This window comes from Episyrphus balteatus, chromosome 2 (genome assembly GCF_945859705.1).
Source record: "Episyrphus balteatus chromosome 2, idEpiBalt1.1, whole genome shotgun sequence".
Lineage (NCBI taxonomy): Eukaryota > Metazoa > Arthropoda > Insecta > Diptera > Syrphidae > Episyrphus > Episyrphus balteatus.
The window spans coordinates 75,567,486-75,591,121 of NC_079135.1; the positions used below are offsets into that span (position 1 = coordinate 75,567,486).

The 23,636-nt window shown below is 28.8% G+C and overlaps 1 protein-coding gene across 8 annotated transcripts in view; it reads right to left on the bottom strand.

Annotated features, from left to right (window-relative positions):
- LOC129910830 (proton channel OtopLc) overlaps nt 1-21,701 on the bottom strand; it is a 92,184-nt gene extending 70,483 nt beyond the window's left edge. For 2 of the 8 annotated variants that reach the window (XM_055988408.1, XM_055988406.1), the window contains exon 1: nt 20,647-21,701. The gene's annotated coding sequence lies outside the window, so the exon portion shown is untranslated. The remainder of the gene's footprint in view (nt 1-20,646) is intronic. The other 6 variants (XM_055988410.1, XM_055988411.1, XM_055988415.1 and 3 more) reach the window with 4 other exon arrangements.
- Nucleotides 21,702-23,636: the final 1,935 nt, after the last annotated feature.

Sequence of the window (23,636 nt, forward strand, 5' to 3'; positions counted from 1 at the left end):
AAAAATTATTTTTGGAAATTTTTTTTGGGATTCGTAGAGCACTTAATTAGCACCTAAATATTATACCAAACCCGATTTTTCTACGAGCAGTTTAGGGCATTTTCTGGTAATTGCTCTGCTAACTTTAAATCAAGTTAGCAGAACATTAATTTTCTCCAAAAGTAGTGGAGCACTTAATTTAATTTTGGGGCACTTAATTAGCACTTAATAAGCACTAAAAGATCCAATAACAAAACATATGTTCTGCTGACCTTGCTCTGCTAACTTAAGAGACATCTCCTGGATGGAATACAAGGTGGCCCAGTATCTCGAAATAACTCTTATATTAAGTACTACCAATGATATAAATTTCATGGTTTCATCAGAAAGTGCACGATTTTGTTTCTAAGCCAGCTCACTAATAAACCTTCGTATTTGTTCTTAAAAAAAATTCATAAAAATATTTTCCATGGGAAATTTTTTATGAAAACTTATTCTTAAATTTTATGAATTGTTCTTAAAAATAATTTTTTTTAAGAATTCGTGCTTAAATTTAATGAATATTTCTTAAAAATTTATGAATTTCGTTTTATGAATGGATTCATAGTTTTTAAGAATAATAATTTTTTCAGTGTATAGGAATTGTTCTATGTCCAATTTTGGATTTTTAGTATTAAAAATTATTAAAAAACAGTATGCACCTACTAATGAGGTAAACTTGTAGGTATGGATTATTCCAGAGAAAAGAACAAACTTTATAAAAAACAACTTGAATGGCGAACGAGCAGAAAAATGTCGCTTTAAACCAATTTGAAACATTAAAATCGTCCCCTGCTGTAAAATTTGCTTTTTGTAACTTAGAACAATTTCGCTTTACGCCGACGATATGTATACCTACGTAAATACTTTTTGCAATTTTTTTTCAATTTCCTAGTTTTTCGAGGCATTTTGTCAATCACCTTTACTGAGTTGAGCTATCGATTTATTTTTTAAATAAGCTGAAACTTTATTTCCTTGTCTAAATAATTCAAAGTGAACCTCAAACTTCAACCAAACCAATTTTTATTACAAACAACGAATTTTAAACAAAACACAAAAAAAAAAAGGATTCACACAACTCTTTCTACACCGATGTACAAAATGTACATGCTCCCCCAAAGAAGATTAACATTTGTTTTTTTTTTTGTTTTTTTTTTTTTTTTTTTGTCTGAACTTGAGCATGGCATTCGTTCAAAACATTGATATAATTAATGTTTACATGGAGTGCCCCACACCATTCCATTCAGTCTTTTATTGCATTCAGTCGCATTTTTGTCTGTGCTCGTATTTAAATCCCAAGACATTGCAATTGCGACAGACTATGATGCCTTTCAATTATATTTCGATTCCCCTTTGCCTTGGTTTGGTTTGGTTTTTATATTTTAAATTCAACCACCATGATACTTTATAATGAATGAAGGGAGGGAACCGGCCAAAAGAGAGGAAGCTATTTTTCGTCAAGCATCGCTAAGTTGCTATTGCTGTACTCAACATAATACTTCGAGATACACTTTTATTCATAAGATATGCCGCTCTCAGCCTGTGGTAACGTCATTCTTTCAAACAACAACAACAACAACAAAAATGAATTCTGAATAGAAAATGGAAGTAGGGGCACAATTAACACCATGAAAAGAATCATATTCTGATCTTATTTAGGTCATGCTAATTTGTAAGAAATTCACAGAAGGTGCATTCACTGACACTGATTCTTCACTTCACAACGGAAATGAGCGGAAATAAGGCATGCTGGTCATTATTACAGTAAGAAATGTGTGCCTATTATTTAAGTCAGGTTCTGTCCGGGACTTTCATGGAAGATGACTTTTTTGAGTTACTTTGAACCTAATGTTGGTTTAAGTACAATTTTATATAAATTTCGTATCGAGTTTGTAGTTTTTACATTGAAATATCTCAAAAATTTAACCATTTCTATCATACTTGAAAAATTCAGTTCACCAATGTTTCGTTATTAAACTAAACGAAAAACTCCTTTCTTCACTTCAAACACAAATGTTTCTTTGTTTACATTTTGTTTCAATAAATTAGTGCGGAAAATTGTTAGCTTAACCACTTTTCATAATGACCAATAGAATTTTTTTCCGGGTCATGATTTTATGCCTGTATTATCTAATAATAATACTGTAACTTACCTACTCCTATAACCAACATGTGCGTGCACAATACCTTGACTTTGTAACAATAAACAAAAGCCTATAATCTCTGCCTACATTAAAATCACACGCTTAGACAGACGATAAAGTGCACTATCTATATAATATTTTGTATATTTTGCCGGTTCAAGCGCCAAGCACCGGAAACACTTCAAACGAGAACCAGAAGAGGTAATTAATTTGATTAGAGCTCGAAAAGTGTTTGGTTTATGTCTATTATCATATTTTAGAATCATTTTTTCTCACCATTTATAGGGTTAATTTTAGAGATGTGGACTTCGTTTGAACTTTTTATTATTATAATTTTTTTTCCCAGAAGTTCGGTAGGTTTTGTTGACGTATATTGTAATTGTAGTTGCAGAGGTATGAAAGTTGTTGCTTCACTTGTTTTATTGGTACTTTAATTCTCTTTTTTGCCCTTTTTTGTTAATTTAAGGTAGGTAGGTACAGGTTGTTTATTGCTGTGTTTGAACTTTGTTTTTTTAGTGGAGTCATAGATCAAGGTCTTAGAGAAATAAGATGAACAAGATAAGTCCCTTTTGAGAAGAAAAAAAAATAGAAAATGCAAGAGAATATACCTCATTGTTTTTTTTTTTTTCAAACACAAGTTTTTGTTCCCATTTCTTACATTTGTTTCTAAATTTTGATGAGTCATAGATAATGTCTTGCGTTTATTCTGATGTTTTGTTTAATGTCACTCAAATGACATACTTTTGTGGCCAACAGATGCTTTTTTCATTCTATATTTAAAGTTTGTTATTGACCTTAAGTTTATTAATGAACTTAAGAAAAACTAATTTAAGTATTACAGGAATGATTCATACGTTAAATGTTCTGCAAAGACCAAATGACTTTTTTTATGGTAGAAAGTAATGTGAAATAACACTGGTCAATAAGTTTTTTGTCACAATAACCAAAATATACTTTTCTAGAGGTTTTTGGGTTACTGAGCTCGAATCCGTAATCAGAAAAATTCGATTAGCCTTCGTTCTTGAAATATTACCGTTATAAACATCAAAAAATATATATACTAATTCATTCTTGAAAAAAATCCCAAACAAATAAAAAGTTCTTCAGATATTTTAAAAAATGTCATATTGTCCTAACCTTGCGAGAAGAACCCGGACTTTGACCGACTATAAAATTGAATTTAACTAACTCACGGAACTCATTTGTATACCATTTCTTAGATAATTTTATTTTGAATAAGTCTGTCCTTGGACATTTTTGGTTTAAATGAGTAAAAATGGAGTTATGAAATAAAAACGGCACGACCTCTTTTCCAAGATGGCGGCTGTTCTCGATATCCTATCATCCTAAAAAAATTTACTTTTACGATAAGGACATACACCCAAACACATTCCATGAAAAATATTTGTCCCGCGAAAAATGCAATTTGATTTACTAATTTGCCTGGGCTATTTTGTTTCAAACTTATTGGAGTATTTTTTTCGTTTTTCAAGAGAAACTTTTCGTTGGTCACTGATTTTACAAGAATTGTTTTTCAGGCCATTGAAAACAGTAAAAGAGTTGGTATTAAATGTTCTCCTATGCAATAGACCAAAGCTAATGGCTCTCCGTCCATCCATTCGATCCGTATTTATAAAAATGCACATACACAAAATTGTACACAAGGCCATAAGGATGCAAATAAATTTTTTTGTTTGTCATATATTTAGTTTATATTAAATCAATCCCTTGAACTCTGTTTATTTTAAAAGTCTAAGGGCCGGTTTGTTCACACTCTATTATCTTTTAATCAAGGAATTTTGTATGGAATAATCCTTGATTAAAAGATAATCGACTGTGAACAAACTAGGGCTAAAAGTTACCAATTAATACGATTTTATCGACTTTTAAAAACTTGCTTTTAACTAAAAAAGTCAAAAAATTAGAAAAAGTGCTAATTTTTGAATAGGTACATTTAAGTTGTTTCTTGAAAAAAAAAAATTAAAAATTGCATATTATCAAAGGATTTTACCACTACTTTATTTAGTTTTTACAAAGTTTGGACGTACCTGCTACATGTACAAAATGCCAGTTGATTTAGTAAAAAAAAAATCGTCAATTTTTTAACTTTTTTTTCTTTGATTTGGTTAGAATTTTAGTCAAAAATAATTTTTTAAATTTTTTAACCATCTTAACAGAAAATTAAATTCGGTATGAAAAGTGTCTCTGAACCATTTCAAAGTAAGACTTGGTTTTCGAGTTAAATCAAAAAAACTCAAAAATGCACCAATGGATTTAGTAGCACTTTTGGCTGAAATATTCTTTTATGCCAAGGAATCATAATCAGCAATAAAAACTCTTGAACGAAATTGTTCCATTCAAAAGGGTCTATTCAATAGACTATAAATTAGTAATTCAATACTCAATTATTCAATAATTTTTTTGGAGTTATGAGGTGTTTTATGTTTCAATATAGAAGCCCTGGCTCAAGGAACTAAAAAGAGTTAAACAACCTGAAAACATTCAACTTCTGAGAAAAAGTATACATTTTTTTGCACTCCAAGAAAGGGTAAGGAAAAGCACAATTTTCCCTAAATATCGAGCCCTTCCTGTCAAATTATCGTTAGCGGCATGGCGCTTACGATGTTTTAGGATATAGAAAAATCTTAACTATCTTTTCTTACACTCATTGGAGAAAATCTTGATGTAAATGTTTTCTTTAGCAATTGTTGATAAACACAAATATCATTTTTATAAAAAAAAAAAAATGGGTCCACACTGCAAGCACCAGATTTCTTATAAAAAAAGAATTATCACAATCAGTTCACTCAGTCCAAAGTTATGAGGTAACAAACATTAAAAAAAAATAAGACAAATTTAATACCTCCTTTTTGGAAGTCGGTAAAATTTTCAAAAGCCAAACTATTAAATTTTCAAAATTAAAAAATGTGGGTACTAAGAAAATTTCCAAGTTAAATAGTTCAACATTGACTGAAAAGTACCTAAGGATCATTTTAATTTTATCAGAGTTATCAAGTTATAATAGGCAATCAGTTATTTAATCATCATTTACCGAGTTAAGGAACAACTATGCAACCATCAAACAATAAAAACTAAGCAAAATCAGAACCAGGAAACATAAAAAAAATACAAAAGAAACCATTTTTGAAGTTCGTATAAATCAAAATACATTTTATTTTCTATATCTTCCACACAAACATGAAAGCCACTTAAACAATACGACGTATTGCCCCCAATCATAATTGAATTGAAAATTGCCGTGACGCGTGCTATTGCTACTTGGGGGCTTGGAGCCATAATTTCATTGACAATTTAAAGAGCCTATTTATATGTATGTTCTGTGTGCTGCTCCTAACGGGGGTACTACTATTTATTTACTATATGTTACAAACATTGAGAATATTTCTAAACAAATTATCTAATACATGTGCGGTGAGATGGTGAGGAAAACTTTTGTGGTTTCTTATTGTGCAAGTTTGCCGTTGTCTATCCTTCGTTGTAGAAGAGGGTTAGAGAGCGCCGCGGTGAAGGTGATGTGAGTTCGCAAGGCGATATTATAATGAAGTAGGGAAAAAATAATTCGTTTGACAGTGACTATGTCTTCATTCTGTATGTACGCTCTGTTCATGCCTTACGTAAGCCCTCATATTGGTTTTCAAAAGCTGGTTCTTTTATTATTGGTTTGTAGAATATCGCACATGCTGTCGAAGAGACTATACTGCATAAGACTGAAAAATATGTTCTATTTCTTCCCATCAGGCTGAGTGTCTTAAGTCGTGAAGAAAGATTGTTTTTTTCTTAACTAGGTAGCAACAGACATAGAGTGTGTGGCGGTAGTATTTCGAAATAAAACTCAAGAAACTAAAAGTATCAAATGTTTTAAGATTAAATCAATACTTACATTGCAATCACTTTCTTTGACTTGAGAATTATGTGATTTTATTTTTTTTTATGTTACCTACGACAAAGTTTATTTGAAAAAAAAGTTACTCTATAAATGTAATCGATACGTTGCTGGATGAAGCATTAATCACGCTCTATTTAATCTGAAGAAAATGAAATTAGTAGTAAATCGAAACCAATGTTTGTAATGTCTATTGTTCCGTCATAAATCTATTTCTGTTCAATAAGATATATCTACATACCTACAAACACGTGTAATTAGAAAGTAATAATGTATTTCTGTTTTCAATTTTTTACTGGAATTGTGAAATTTTCTCCAAGTAAATCGAGGAAGGCTTTCTATTGTAGTTTTCAAGATAACCAAATTAAAGTTTTTCATGGTTAACGTAAGAATTTTTTTGGAACAACTTAAGAACAAATTTTTGTTCAAAACAAAAATAACATAAACTCCAACAGACAATACACTCATTAATTTTCACTTTTATAAAAAAAAATCATTATTTTTTCCAATGTTTCGACCTAACTTCTAGCCTTCTTAAGAGGCATTTTTTATTTAACAGAGGATATAGCCTACCCTATTCCAAAAACGTAGACTAAATTTGGGAGACTTTTACTGTAAAAATCATAACGATGGACGAAACTAAAATTGATAAAAAAAATATTTAAAAACAATGGCAACACTTACAACTTTAAAAGATACCTTTTTCAAAGGCCAGAATTTTATACTTAATTTTTAATTTCAAATCAAGTTATTTCAATCAGTAGTTTTTAAAATAATCGGATACAAAGTCAAAAATTGTGAAAAAATAGCTAAACAAACACATTGAATACTATTTTTGTTAAGACTGTGGATTTCAATACAAAATTTATTGATAAAGTAAACTTCCCCAATTAATTTATGATCAAACACTGAAAACCTTATGTTTTTATGCCTTACCTATAGTTTTTGAGAAAATTGAAAAACACGAAAACTAGGTACTTTTTTATCGCAGATTTTTAATTTTTTAACTGTTTTCAATAAATTTGGCATTACAGTGACACCATTGAAAAGGTCTTTGATATTTACATAGAGTTAGTTGAAAGTTCTGTGTATCTCCAAGAAAAACACTAGATACCTCGATAGACAGGCGGGTTCTCAGGATTTTAACTATACATACTTTTTGGGTCCTCTGTCCCGCTCACGCAGCTTCGTTGCTCCGCTTAGGGTATGTAAAATCACCAGGCAGGCGCCAATGTCAACAGCGTTTTTATTAAAAGTATTTTGCCTGGTCCCCAGTGTCAGAAAAGGAACTAAATTCCCCATTAACAATAACATCATTAAAACACGTGCAGTAAAATTTCTTCTTAAAAAAAAAGTAGTTTTCCTATTTTTCAATTTTCTCAAAAACTAGACGGCATAGAAACGTATGGTTTTCAGTATTTGATAAGAAATCAATTTACGCGAAAATTGTTTGAAATCCACAGTTCTTACCAAAATTGTTTTCAATGTAATTTTTTTAAACTCTTTTTCCCAAATTTTGACTTTAAAATCAATTACATATATGTATTTCAAAAACTACTGATTGAAATTACTTGATTTAAAAATAAAGTGTGAAATCCTGGCTTTCGAAAAAGAAATCATTCTTAATTGTAAGTGTTGCCTTCGTTTTTATTTTTTTTTTTAATTTGAGTAATTTTTTTTTGGAAAATTGCCCTGCCCTTCCCTCCTAGACATAGACCCTTCCCTCCCGTAGTTTGACTCCTCTATAAGAATCCGTTACTTATTTTCACGGCCTTAGTTAACGTACTATCTCCAAAAATTCATAACTTAAGTTTACCATATAAAAACAATTTTACCAGACCTTTCAATTTTTATACGAGTCTAAAAAGAATTTGACTACAAAAATTTTTCTATTCGAAAATTGACACAAAATGTCCATTTCAGTTAAACAAGTTCGACTGTATTTAAACAAAATAACATTTATATACATAGATAAGTGAGTACCCATATAATAGCGAATACTTTACAATAACAAATGCCCTTGCGATTTTTTGAGTGTAAACCTATTAAAGAAAACTAAACAAACTATTAAGTATCTTTTCTCTATGAATCTTATTCTTCACAAAATAATAAATTTCTATGAAATTTCTAACAAAAACAAACTCAACATGGATTTGAATTAAAATTCATTTAGTTAAATTCTGATTTATGTAATTTTATGGAAGTCGACTCGACTCGACTGTGGTATGGTTTTGGTGTGGTGGCGGTGGTGGCGGTGGTGGTGGTTGCGATGCCCATGCCCATTCCGATTGTGGATACTGAAACTGGAGGCCGTTTGAATTAATTGCCCAGCAGTCTTACGTAAAGTTTTGTTCTTATTCTATTAATATACACGCACGTTCATACACAAACCACTAGATTTATATTTTTTCATTAGACTGTGAAAAAAATATATATTTTTAAAGGTAGTTTTAACTCGACCAATAAATAAAATTTAAAATAAGGCAATTTGAATGTTGTTTTTTTTTTTTTATTCATTTCTTCTCCAACACGATTGTCTTGTCTACGCTGCTATACAAATAAAATTCTATCAAAAGTGAATTATCGAATCTCGAAAAGTAGATATGACATCAATGGAAATTTGCATAGCGCGTTCTATCGCAGCATTTCAGTTGATGTTGATGTCTGATTATGAATTGCAAATCAATCAATTAGTGATTTGTTATTGTTTCTTTTTTTTTTGCAAAAAAAGAGAAACATTTGTTTGACCAGTGAGGTAATCAGTAGTATAAACAAACTGGTTTGCTTAGATTTTTATCTTTCAATATTGGAAATTGAATTAAATTTTAAGCGCCAATATTTTTTTTTTGGGGAATTTAAATAGCTTTTATAATTATTGTATTCTTTTTTTTTATAATGAGAATAAATTTTATTTTAATTACCACAAAAATACTAAATGATAATACATTTTTATCCGTACAGAAATGTATACACTGAAAGAAAAAAAAATTGCATTTTTTTGTTTAAAAGAAATTGAAAATTGATAATACTATTCTGCTTGTAAAATAATTTGGATAGAGAAAAATGAGTACGGCAACCCTATACCTTGACAAGATAAGAACAAAGTTATACTATCATAAGATAAGGAATCAAGAAATTAAGGACTAATGGTAAAGATTAGATGAAAAATCAATTGGATCCCAACAGAAGACCTAGAGTGGGGTAGGGGAGGGAATAAGGGGAGGGGTTTAAAAGTATTTTTAATGATTTCTTGCAATAGTACCTACTATTATCGAAAAATATTATGTGTACAAATTTTAGATAGTTAAAAGATCTACAACTATTATTTACCTAGATCATTTTTTTGGGATCGGGTCAAAATTCTGGCTTCAAAATTCTGCTTTTCAAAATTCTGCTTTTTTAACGAAAATTCTGTTTTTTTTTCTATTCTGCTTTTCAAAATCCTGCTTTTTAAAATTCTGCTTTTCAAAATTCTGCCATTATTATACTTAACAAAAAAAATTCTGCCAATTCTGTTTTTTTTTTATAGCATATGCGTTGACTAAAGAAAAATACACCTCATTAATGTAATTCAACATTGGTACTTTCCTAAATTTTTTTGTTTAAGTGTCGCAAATATTTTTTAAAATGCATAGACTGATTTTCTTTAAATAAATTCTATAAATTATTGGAACCGATGTTGTTTGATACAAAATATTCCTTTTCTTATTCAAATTTTTGAATATTCATCTTTATTTAATAAATTAAAAAATTTTGAATTATTTTCGGAAATTTTTAGTATTAAAAACCTTTTCTTAATATTTTCAAATTTATTCATTTATAAAACAAAAATTAACATGCATTCAAAGAATGACAAATTACTAAGGTAAGTAATCAAATAAGCAGATCATTTTTCAAGAAGATGATTTTACAGAATTCTGCAAAAAATTAAAAAAGGGTTTGGAAAATGTTAAAAAGCGCGCGCTTTTTAACATTTTCCAAACTCTTTTTTAATTTTTTGCAGAATTTTGAAAAACAGAATTATGAAAAGCAGAATTTTGAAAAACAGAATTTTGAAAAACAGAATTTTGAAAAACAGAATTTTGAAAATCAGAATTTTGAAAGCAGAATTTTGTAAAGCAGAATTTTGAAAGCAGAATTTTGACAAAAGAATTTTGACCCCAGCAGAATTTTGACCCCAACCCCATTTTTTTTACATAACCTCAAAATTTTTTTTGTCTTTTATAGTCATGGAATTTGATAATTTTATTTTAAAAATGTGTTTCAGTTAAGCTTAATTTATTTTTGAAGAAAAATATTCATTTTTCAATTCAAAACAAATTTTTTTATATGACTATAAATTTTCAATTAATATAAAGTTATAAATTTCAAAACTTCATATTTTTGGTCGAAACTTTCACTTGAAGATATTGTAGAAAAGCTTTGCTGGCCTAAGCGAAATATGTTGAAAGACCAACTTTCAATACAAAAAAAAATAATTTTTAATGTTGCGATTTTATTTCAAAGTTTTTAAATATAATTTTTTTAATTTTAAACATTTTTGTATTAAAACCATTATTTTGAATTAAAAAATAAAACATTAAAATGTAATTAAAAGTATTAAAATATATGATAATTTTATTAACCACCAAAATTTTTTTAGCAGTGCACAATTTGAATTCAACAAAACATCATTTTTCAGAGCAAAAAACAAACAAAAAAAACACGTGCTATTAGAAGTAGCATATATTTCGTTATTTTTTATTTAACGAATACCTCTAATCTTGTTTACATAAAAATCCACATTTTATATTTAAAAATATTCTTAGTCTACAAGATAGACTCTAACTTCTGTTCAATTAATTGAATTAATATAAAAAAAAATAAACAAAAAATTAGGTAAACATGCGCTTAGAGCCATTTTAATAAGAAAAAAAAAATAAAAATTGTTTAAGTTTTTGCAAGTTAAAAAAAAACTTTTGGTTTATTAAATTGAAATTATTTTTGCTAAGTGTCATTCTAAGTAGGTACCTATATTAATATTCTTACACTACCTGTAATTAATATTCAATGCATTTTCCTTCCTTAAACAATGAAGGCAGCATTGGTTTTAAATGTCTAGTGATGAGCTCATGCACAGATATTGGTACAGTATGTACTATTGTTCTAAATTATGTTACAACTACATATTGCATATTCTCGCAAACACATCAATAAGTCTAAAGAGGATTATTGTTTTAGATATCAGTGGTTCTTAAGCTCTTTGAAAAATTATGATTTTAAAATAAGATTCCCTTTTCAGATCAGAGTAGAAAGGTAGTTCGTATAGGAATATTCAACTCGTGAAGAAACCAGCTTAACTAGCTGTATTAAAAGGCTGTAATAAAAGGTGCATGCAATACCTACCTAGAGACTCATTTTTTTCAAGAAAGCCCGTCAATTAAATTTTTTGAAGGTTTTGAATGAATAACAACAACTTTTTTTTCTCAAATTTGTAAGCTCTTTGTCCGTCAAACCTAATTGAATTTTGATAGCTATTTTCTAAAAAATTGCCTTTGAATATAAACTCCTGCTCAAAATTAACGCACACATTTTTCGTCTGAAGTTATACCCCTGCATCTTATTTTAAAAAGCTTTAAGATTCTTTGGTGCATTTTTTTGTGTTTTGTTATTGTTTAGCAAGTCGAAAAAATGCTAAACTGCAACAGTATTATCAACCAAAAAAAAGATAAACCAAATTTAACAATTCAAGGTCTGAAAACTGATTATAAAATAATTTTTATTTTTAAGAAGAAAAATTTAAAAAAAATGGAAGCGGGTGACGGTTCTTTCCCATAATTGTATGCAATACTTGGTTTAGTCTCCTCTAGCGCATATGACAACCTGGAGTCGTTTGTCCATTCCACTAATTAACTTTTGAAGGTTTTGTTTTAACACTTTTTTCACTGAAGTTTTCAGTTGATCAAGACAGCTTGGAGGTGGATTTCGGTCGCGAATGCATCTTTTCAATATTTCCTACACATGTTCTATTAAATTCAAATCCAGATTTCTGTGTGGTTAATCCGAAGCTGGAATATTAAAATCTTGAAGATATTCTCAAACTACTCTAGCATGCATTATCGTGCATCAGACTAAACTGTGGACCAAATCTAGGGGTGATTGGAACCGGATGCTATTCGAGGGCATCAGTCAAGTATTTTTGGGTACTTAACTTAGGTCTAGAAAGGCTCGCTAACTCCGTAGGTGTTGTAAAGCAGATTTAACTCCATGAAATTTTATGACTCTTCTTTAAAAGGTTCGGGGGTTAACAGACAGACTTCAGCAAATCTCTCCCAAAATCTTCCCGACAAACATTTTATTCCATACCTTTAATTTAAGATCACTATTGTCTCATTTGAGAAAATAACCATGATACTGTGGCATAAAGTAATAGCAGGACTTTACTTTAAAATAAATAGGATGTGCGTTAAATTTGAGCAGGAGTGTATGTACTAAAATTTTGCAAGCAAACGCGTTTTTTTTCCAAAAACGACAGATTCCAACAGATGACAAGACAAATTGAACAACAAACATTATATTTAGAAAACTCTTACCCCTCATAGATTCAAAGTCTAAACATTTGCAAGGAGAGGAGACAAAACTATTTTTACATACATAAATAAAGCCATTGCTCAAGAGGTGTGTCGTTTTAGAAATAAATTCATTCGTGTTATTTAGTAATCAGTTATATTTGTTCTTAGCGTGCAATATGCCTATAAAAGCAAAACCCCCGTTTCCCAAGAGGTTTCCAATCACCTGAGTGCACTCTCATTTACATGTTACTTTTAAAAGCCTAATTCCGTTAACACAGATAGACCAGTAAGACAACTATACCTACTCACATAAAAGCAAATAATGCACATCAATGTTTTTACATTCCCGCACCAACCTGTAGACTTATACCTTTTATTCAACTCTATATTCAAATTCAAAACATTAGCCCCTTTCTAATTTTAAATGTATAAGAATAAATAGCTATATATCTCGAAGTCTAGTTGTGGCACACGCTTATTAAGTGCTATCAACAAGGGGTTTGATATAATATTTTTGTAACTTATCCCTGCGTTTGTTTCGTTTCAATAACTATAATTACGGGTGTGGTAGTGTGAAAGTTGCCGTAAGGGCAAGGAACCCCAAGAAAGTTTATAGGTGTTTTGTTTTTTTTTTACTGCATTATCCTGATGGAATTGCTAGTTCTATTGACACTGTTTTCAATTCTCAAAAAGCATAAGGAACAGTTTCACAGTCAAAATTTAAATTAAAGCAAAATTTGAGCACATTTAGTTTGACTTAAGCTTCCAATATCTACCACTTAGATAAGTGACGCTTACTCGACTATGACACTAGCGTAATCATTAACTCAAGAGTGGTTTGGTACAAAAAGAAGAAGCCTTTAAGCTGTTTTGTATTTTTTGATGTTAAACGTTTTAGGCATGATACTTAAATATGTTACAATCTTAATGAAAATATTTATATTTTTTTATTCAAACAAATAAATTAAATACAAAAATATTTGAGTTAAGATTTTAATATAGACAAAAATTACGCATACACCACGGTGAATTTTTTAGTTACCTTTAATTTAACTACTGACTGAATAATAGAACCATGTGAATTTTTTTACCATTTACAACTGAAATTTTTACGGTTGTAGAATGTAGAGTCTCAATTTTGACTGTGTGGCTTTGATGATATCTATTTTGTATTTAGGTATGCAATTTTGAGATCTTATCTTATCAACTTTGATGTTTAGATTTTTTTTAAGGACTTTTGAATTTTTTAAGTGCAATTTTTGATTTTTTTAATATCTTCTAAACGTAGAGTGGACAAACATCGATTTTTCGTAAGTGAAAAAAAAAGTACATTTCGGGGATTATAGGGGACTTTGAATTTTTCAGTGCAAAACTTTGTTTTTTGAATAACTTTTAAATGTAGGGTTTACAAAAAAATTTATTTATGTTAATTTAAGAAAAAAAATGATATTTTATATAAAAGTTGCTTTAAAAAAAGAGGTTGTCTGTAAAGCCGGTTTACGGACGATGATTTTACGTGATAACGTCGTCAGAAAACAGGTTGTGTGCTTTTGTTTAAAATGAGTAAATTGAATTTTTATCTTCTCACGTCATTAATTAAATTTTTTTCCCTAACAACCTATAAAAAATTGTATACCATCTGAAAGCTTATTGTCTTAGCTCAAAATATATATGTCGATCAGGTCTATGAGACATTTACAAAAAGAGCTAGATTTTTTTGAACTCGATCAAATTTCATTAAAAAAAGCAAAAAAAACATTTATTTTTATGTTCTCAGGCTATGGAATCAATTTTTTTTGTTTGATAACCTATAAAAAATATATACCATGTGAAAGCTTATTATTTCACCTTTCATATGACCTATCAATCTCATTTCAAAGATGCCTACAAGAGAAGTTAGAATTTTTTAAAGTCAACCATGTCGAATTTCCAGACTGAGATTACGGTACTTCCCACATTGGTGGCTGTTCGGGGGGCAACAGATCTCCACTGGTGTTTTGAGGTTTTTCGCAAGTTTCTTGAATTAACATTGTGTAGCTTGTAGTTAGTCTACCGTTATGTGTGATATACCAAATGAAAGGTAATTGTATCAGGATGCTCAAAAAATAATAAAAAATGAATAAAATTTCTATGTGCTCTTGGTCTAAAGTTATAACCTGTTGAATTCTAAAATTTTATTTTACCGATATCTCAAAATTGTGTTAACGTTAATGATGGTCTATCATTACTCCGTATATTTTATTCCTGTATCTATTAAAGAAAAAAAGATAAAAAGAAAAAACGATCAAAATCGGTTAAAAACGGTAAAAAAACGTGTTTTTTAAAAACTTGTTTCTTCCGTTATTCAGTCGAAACTCACTAAATGATTCCAAGCACATGTATGCATAAGGCCAAAACCTACATTTCCTATAAGTTTTAAACAAGGTGTTTTTCAAAAATTCATATTTCGAAACGCAGAGTGTTGGAAAAAAATCCGTAGGTATCAGACGCCTAATTTTTTTTCTCATCTTTCACCTGGCATCTTTAAAATTGTCAAACAAAATTTCCTTTACCCAAAATCATCATTTTGTCATAGTTCTAACACGTGTACAACGTTCAAACAAAACGTTATAGCTTAGTTTCAAATTTTTTTGGAATTTTTTGTTAAATGCAGTTATTCTTAAATTAATATCATCAAAAAATCAATTCTCTACGACTTTTCGTCTTTCCGTTTTACCCCTGTTTACCCTATTAAATGACGGAATTTTTAAAAATACTTCATTTTAATTAAGCTTTAGATTATTATCTTTCAAATAAGCTATAGAAGATTTTTGTATCCCTAAGTGTTTATTTTTAATTGAAATTTTTTGCGGCACTGCGAAAGTGCGAGAGTGTAACGTTAGAAAATGGCGTCACTTTTTTGTGGTGGCTGCCATGGTTCATCGATTTATAAGACGTTATCACGTCAAAAAATGTTTTTCAAATAGGGTAAAAAAACAACGATTTTTGGTGTGTTTTCTTGATACTAAAGGTGGACAAACGATTGCAATTGGTTTTATACGTCTACATCAAAAATTAAACGCTGTAGAAAATTTTTTACTCCCTATAAAAAACAAACGAAAACCTTGAGTGGACAAATATGGACAAAGGGTGGACAAACAAATTAAAACGTTTTAGTGTTTCTAACAGTTAAAATGCAGATGAAGACTTATAGTTAAATCAATTCCACGTGATTTTAGAAAATATTCAATTCTGTAAATTTTTCTTGGTAGGTACAATAGTCATAAAGACTACAAAAAGTAAATTTTTGCTATACCTCAATGCTTCGTCAAAATTAGAATGGTTAAAAACTTGGTGCTCCAAATACTTCAAGAGGAAGTTTCTTTGGCGTATAATAATGGGGCATTTGGTTTCATCCACTTTTGAACCACCTCATAGTGTTTAAGGTTGGATTTTTATATGCTTTATCAGTTTTTTGGTTGAGACGGTTTAAAGTGTGGAATTGGGTTTCTTGAATTAAAATTTACCTCTATTGTATTTTTGAGTAACCAGCAGGTACCTAGTAGATACTAGATACCTACACAAAATTTGTCTTGAAGATTCCTCACGTATCTATTGTCCAACAAAATTTTTTTCGAAGATCCTTACTTCATGTTTTTAAATCCATCATATATGTAAGACATAGAAATTGAGCTGTCAAAGTTTATTTCAGCGCCAGCGCCCCCAAAAATGATGTTCTATTTGAAGTCTTTTATTTTGCCTGAAAATCCACACTTGTGCAAAGTCAACATTAAAACAATACACAACTCCTTTTGTAAATATATATAAACAACCACATCAAAGGATAATGCATAAAGGACATGAAACAAGTTTTTCTCTTATGATAATGATGAAGATGCTACATTTGAGCTATGAACATTTTTATTTGTAGATATATGTTAGACTCAACATTATAAGAACATTTATGCATCACATTCACATTTCAAACAGTACCACAGAAGTCATTGTTTTGTTTTGTTTGTTAAAGAAAAGAAGACAAAAAAAATAAATTTAGATTTTTATGCTTTTATCATAAAAATAGGAATACATGAAAAAGGATATACATATTACACACACACAAATGCTATCGTAACTCAACGAAAATACTCATCTAAAATATTTCTAATCTGGACATAATGTGTGTGGTAGAATGCGAACATGGATGGTAATGGCTATATATGTCAACTTTAGATATACGGCTGTATGTATATGAAAAAGGATATCAGCTTTTGTGTATTCTGATTAGGGTGGGTGTACTCGATATACTTCGTATAATACTATGTTGTTGTATTTTTATTCTATAGAAATATTTTTTGGGTAAAATTTGATACAGCTGCATAAGTGCGTGTAAAGAGTATTGTGGTTTCATTGTAGCTAAATAGTATAAGTATTTGAAGCTGGATAAGGATATGGTTACAGGATCAACGAGGAAAAGTGTTGAAAAAAGCAATATTAAGTAGTGAAAATGATGTCCCATATTTATTTCCAGATATTATTGGGGTGTAATAAAGAGATGTGTTTTTTTTCATATTTTTTTTTTTTGGGAAATAGTTCACTTGAGTACACATTTAAAATTTGAGTTCATATTTTAACTCATACTTTAACTCCCTTAGGTTTGGTTTTTTCTTGTACTTAGGAATAAGGCTTGACATTGGTTTTTTTTTAACATTAGATAAACAGGGTGTCCCGGAATGAGATAAGAACATGTTGAGGGATGATTCTTTAGGTATATTTTAAGAAAAAAATTGTTCTATAGTAACTCTCTATCTGCAAAGTTGATACCCTTTAGCGATGATTTAAGAAAACTCGTCTGCACGACCGTGGCTCAACATATAAAACTTTATTGTTGTCCGTAAGCCGTACCAGGAGAGTGTTAGGTTCCACGACCCCTATTTATCCAGTGATATTTCTTTTAGCAACACACATTCCTGAGATAATTAAGGCATGAAAATAATAACACCGAACCGAAAGAAGCCTGCACGACCTGATTAGATCTTCATCTTATATCACAGTCGCTGATGTTTCTTTTAGGCGGTTCTCCTTAATAACCATAGATATGTATAAGCCCTTGTGAATCTGCAATACGAATGAACGAAGCACGAATCCTACATAGTGACTGATATCTCCACCAATCCGGTAAAGTATGTCACCAAAATCTAGAAATCCATTCAATTTTATAAAGAATGATTGTAGTTTATACATCAACTTCAACTTATGAGTTGTTTTAATGAATTCTATAAGAGAATACGACGCACGTAAGGATTCGCTCGACATTTCAAGTTATTTCTGTCTTTTTTTTTTAAGTCTGCAAAGTAATATTAGGGGTATTTATGAAACCATCAGGTAAACGTTGTAAATGGTAGGAAAATGTGGTAAACGCAGCTGTCAAAATTTGTATGGAAAATCTTTACCAAAATCTGGTAAACTTTCCCCGCACAATTTTGTGTGGAAAAGTTTACGAACCTGAATCTGGTAAATGTGGAAAACTTTTGATGTTTAATTTTGATGATAAAATAAACTAAAATGGCTGCAAGAGATGTGAATTTATTTTCAAAAAAAAAAAATTAAATAGAAAAAAATATATTTTAATACTTTTTTCTCAGTTCCTAGCTCCAAATAGACTTTTAAATAAATCGCCGTCAACCGCATTTACTACATTTTGATTTTAGGGGCGTTCATGAAATGTGTTTGGTAAACTTTTCCATTTTCATGAATATCCATAACTATTATAATTATATCGCGATTTACTCCTATCAATAGATAGTTGATAAAAGTTAACTAAGGGTCAATTTTTCAATAGTCAGTTAAACAGTCAGTTAGTACTTATTCCCCTGATAGAGAAAAAATCATTTTTTCAACAGGCAGATAAAGCTTACTCCTAGGAATAAAACTATCTGCTTCTTTCAGAGACGAATAAAAATTATTCTAAGGAATAATTTCAACAACAAAATTGTGTCAATTTTCAAAGCTGTTTTGAAAGAACTTTGACAAAAAATACAGAGGAACACAAGAACACAAAAAAAAAAAAATGAATAAAAATGACGTTTAATTTTGAATATTTTTGAATTTGACAATTTTTTTTTGCTATTCTGTAGAATAAATTATTCTTGATTGAAAAATTCAATGTTGTTATCTGATTGTTTATGAGCCTAATAACTTTATTCGTCGAACAGTTAACTGACTGTTTATTAGAAGATTGAAAAATCGGCTCAAAGATAACTAACTTCCTAGACAGAGAATAATGAAAATCGTTGTTAATTGAAATGTAATCGAAAAATTCCATTACAATATTGACCAGTTTTCCCATTAAATTATGTTTTAAAAATATAAAATTTCAGTATTTTATCAACAATCAATTATTGATACTTGACAACCACAATTCGGTTCATAGTGAACCACTTGTAATCATCATTCCACATAACTTCCGGATGCATCTGCCCTTCAGGTGTTCAGAGCATATGTTAAGAAACCAGAATTCCATTATAATCTGTATTCTGTAACGAATCCTGATGAAAAACTCATTCAATTCATTTCTATACTGAAAAATATTACGTACCTACAAACCTATGTACCTATATTCATTTTTACATTCGTAACAAAGAACTCGACCACGATGGAATTCTTGATAATGGTTCCTACGTTAGTAGGTATCTTGAAAATGCAATGACAAGTAAAATATTTAAAAAAACAAAAAAAAAACACAAAAACGTTCATTGATAAAAATGTCAAAAATGTTCCAAAAATGTCATTAGAGTAAGGAATCGAAAGAATCCTTAAAAAACATTTCAATGGATGTATGATTTTTTGAGGAAGTGGAATAGACCAATAACCTTGCAAAAGAGCATCGCTCTTCCATCAAGATAGATATTTTTGTGTACATGCATAATCATAGCTATATGAATGTCTATATGAAATATCTTTGCTAAGTTTTATGAATGGACAAAAGTGTTGCGTCTATTACCAGGTACACTATAGTATCTACATCATTTATATAACCTAAAAAAAAATCCTTAATAGAGAACATATTTACCTACGTCTGCACATTGATTTTTCAAATTCATATTATACAATTATATCTACCTACCTAAAAGCTACCAAGTACATTCATATAACGAGTAAATATGCAAACGACAAAATTTTTCCACTTAAATCTCAGTACCTACGACTAAAGGTTACATCTTACCTTTTACATTCTTCTGTCGTAGACAGAAGAGAATAAACAATGACGTTGCCTACAGGTTACACTACTTGCCTTCATAAGCTCGGTAGCTATTGTATATCTATACAATACTACCACCCACATATTAAAAAAATCAATAGTTCTTCTAATTCTAATTGAATTCTTTTTTTTTTCAACCAGAGTGGGTAGGAATAAGCCGATGCTCTTAGCATTTGCACCCTTGTACAAATGGCATCGTAATGAAAATAAAAGAAAATTCAATCCTGTTTCCCGAGACCCCACCCCGAATTGATTGTAGCAAAAACACCACAGAAGAATTGCATGCAACATACAAGGATCCACATTTAATATCCGCATTGCAAGAAAAAAAAATAATATTATGAAGGCACCTCTATCCTCTAACCAACATAGTTCTTCGTTGTGGTTCAGTTCAGCGAGAAGGATACAAAAAAAAAGGATACGTTAACGATGCCTATGCATGAATTGAATAAAATGTGTAGACATGCCCAGCCTATAGCCTACCATACCCTACCATACCCTACACAATATTATGTTTCTTTTCTTCTCTTTTCTCACGTCAAAATCTTATCCAAGATCTAGTTATGTCAGCGACAGAATGAATTTCTAAATAGAAAGGACCGTTTTGGTTGTAGGATAAAATAGGAAAAAAAAAACTAAAAAAAATTATGCTTTTATGTTGTTGCTGCAAGTGGAATAATTTGCTACCGCCCCCACATCAAAAACTCAAACTATTCCCCATCACATACCGAATAGGCAGTTAGTTATATGAGAGTATTTGAATTGAACAAGATAAAATAATTGCATTCTTACCGTTAGATTCTGTTTTCCTTTTTTATTTTTTTTTTTTGTTCAGTTCTTTTGAAGACAGCTCTAACGGCTTTCTGGAAATTAGCGATTCCAGTTGTTGCTGTGTTGTTGTTATTGTCGTTGCTATATCAAAAGTTCAATGATCCTTTTGTTGACATCCTTATTTTTCTTTCTGTTGGAATTGCGTAGAAAGAACACAGTAGTGTATGGTACATATACGTAGGTATTTTTTTTTTTTACTATTATAAACTATTGATGGGTATATAAATCAAGCACTGGCACAAAATATTATATGTAAAAGAAATTCTCAAAATTTCACTTACAAATCCTAGCTGATATGATTTTAAAAAAATATCTACTTTTGCCTCGATACAATCAAAACAAAGTTGTACAATCAGAAAAACGGATTCGCCCGTAACTACAAAGGATGATAAATTCACATAAAAAATGTGCACCGCATCAATATTCTCAAGGAAAGGGGATGGATTAGTTTAGTCGGTAATGCAGTTTTACCGGCAGTCCTTCTCTCTACTTTTTCTACGCTTTATTTTTTTGTTGTATTCTTTTCTTTTTTTTTAACGGTACACAAACACACTATGAACTGGACTCTCACTTAATATACCACAACGACCACCCCATCGAACAACGAAGGCCAATCCTTTTCCCTATAGAGACATTTAACAGACCAACCACTTCCGCCGCCAAAAAAAAAAATCGTTTAACACTCTTCTTCTTTGCCTTGCAGAATAGTATATAACAGGAGTTTTAATTTTTTTAAAAGGTATTTTCCAAAAATGCACATACAAAATAGTAAAATCGAATATTTTTGATTATAATTTTGATTATATTTTTCAATTTTATTTTCTATCACTATAAACGTGAATTTGCACTATCATGTGGTGTACCGAAGTCTCCTGCTAAGATATTATTCCATCCGCACTATAAAAATCAGACTGAAAATTAAAATGCGAAACATCGACGAACAAGCCTCAATGGGCAAAACAAAGTTTTGCGGCGAATTTATCTTTATGTGTTATGTCTACACTCTCTACAACACACACTCTACAAACAAATTAACATAAACTGCCGTGACATAGAACACAAGACGACACAACACCACGGATAAACGATGAAACGGAATATATATATTAGAGTTGGTGAAGTACGTAAAAAAAAAAAAATAAAAATCCCTCCACCTTCAATGACCATGAGCAGACACGCCGAGCCGAGCCGACCAGTGTGTGGAGGAAAATAACATATTTGTTGGTAAGGTAGATTCCGTACAAGAAGAAACAAATCGGATAAGGTAACTTCGATTACAGTTCACCGTAACGTAGGCGTAACACATAACACATCAGAATTAAAGTATTCTGCTGTGTCGGATGAACTGGCTCATTTAATTACGTATGTTAAATAAAAATATTAAATTTGGTTGTTCTCAAATGATTTTTAGCCGCGATTGAAGGACTCGATAACGGTTTTTTAACTTAAAACTTGGTCTTATATCGGAAATAAAGTCGTATACTTGAAGTTTGTTCTTGATTTCTGAAATCAAGTATACTTCTCTACAAGTTGGTTGTTTTTTAGTCTAAGTAATTATTAAGTGTTTCATTTTATCTTTAAAAGAATTAATGAATAAAATTCTAGAGACATAGAACTGTAATTGATCTGTGAAACATTTCTTTTAAAGTTCCCTTAGTTCCTGAAAAAGATCTTTTCAAATTCTGTTTAATGCACATGTTTCAAATGAACCTGGCCCATTATTAATCTAAACGCCTTTCTATCTTTTTCTACTGATTGAATAGAGACAAACATAGTATGATCGTAGTCATATGCCGTAATAATTAATTTTAATTTTAATTTTAATTTTAATTTTAATTTTAATTTTAATTTTAATTTTAATTTTAATTTTAATTTTAATTTTAATTTTAATTTTAATTTTAATTTTAATTTTAATTTTAATTTTAATTTTAATTTTAATTTTAATTTTAATTTTAATTTTAATTTTAATTTTAATTTTAATTTTAATTTTAATTTTAATTTTAATTTTAATTTTAATTTTAATTTTAATTTTAATTTTAATTTTAATTTTAATTTTAATTTTAATTTTAATTTTAATTTTAATTTTAATTTTAATTTTAATTTTAATTTTAATTTTAATTTTAATTTTAATTTTAATTTTAATTTTAATTTTAATTTTAATTTTAATTTTAATTTTAATTTTAATTTTAATTTTAATTTTAATTTTAATTTTAATTTTAATTTTAATTTTAATTTTAATTTTAATTTTAATTTTAATTTTAATTTTAATTTTAATTTTAATTTTAATTTTAATTTTAATTTTAATTTTAATTTTAATTTTAATTTTAATTTTAATTTTAATTTTAATTTTAATTTTAATTTTAATTTTAATTTTAATTTTAATTTTAATTTTAATTTTAATTTTAATTTTAATTTTAATTTTAATTTTAATTTTAATTTTAATTTTAATTTTAATTTTAATTTTAATTTTAATTTTAATTTTAATTTTAATTTTAATTTTAATTTTAATTTTAATTTTAATTTTAATTTTAATTTTAATTTTAATTTTAATTTTAATTTTAATTTTAATTTTAATTTTAATTTTAATTTTAATTTTAATTTTAATTTTAATTTTAATTTTAATTTTAATTTTAATTTTAATTTTAATTTTAATTTTAATTTTAATTTTAATTTTAATTTTAATTTTAATTTTAATTTTAATTTTAATTTTAATTTTAATTTTAATTTTAATTTTAATTTTAATTTTAATTTTAATTTTAATTTTAATTTTAATTTTAATTTTAATTTTAATTTTAATTTTAAATTAATTACCTTGTGACAATAGAACTTACATGGGAAAAGTGGATTTGTATAATTTTATGGTCGGTATACAGTGATTTAGCTGCAGCTGAAGTTCGTAGTACCTGTCAAAGTTGAAAGATACAAAAATAATGTAGGTACTTCTACCATAA